The sequence below is a fragment of the Triticum dicoccoides genome, chromosome 4B (genome assembly GCF_002162155.2).
Source record: "Triticum dicoccoides isolate Atlit2015 ecotype Zavitan chromosome 4B, WEW_v2.0, whole genome shotgun sequence".
In the NCBI taxonomy this organism is placed as follows: Eukaryota; Viridiplantae; Streptophyta; class Magnoliopsida; order Poales; family Poaceae; genus Triticum; species Triticum dicoccoides.
Window position 1 is genome coordinate 649167724 of NC_041387.1, and position 279 is coordinate 649168002.

A 279-nucleotide genomic window follows, 5' to 3' on the forward strand; every position below is an offset into this window, starting at 1 on the left:
AAGTCCGTAATTGACATGCAACTAGCGACCTACAACAAAAACACACACACAAAACACACACACACACACACCCTAGTTGCGAGTCACTGGCAACTTGCAACTAGGGGTCAACAAATAAAACACACACACACACACACACCTGGTTGCGAGTGGATGTGTAACATACAATTGGGGGCCCTCGACACATGCACACACACCTCTCCCCTAGTTGCAAAACACACACACACCACCCCCCTAGTTGCGAGTCGATGAGCAACTTGCAACTGGGGGTCCTCAACA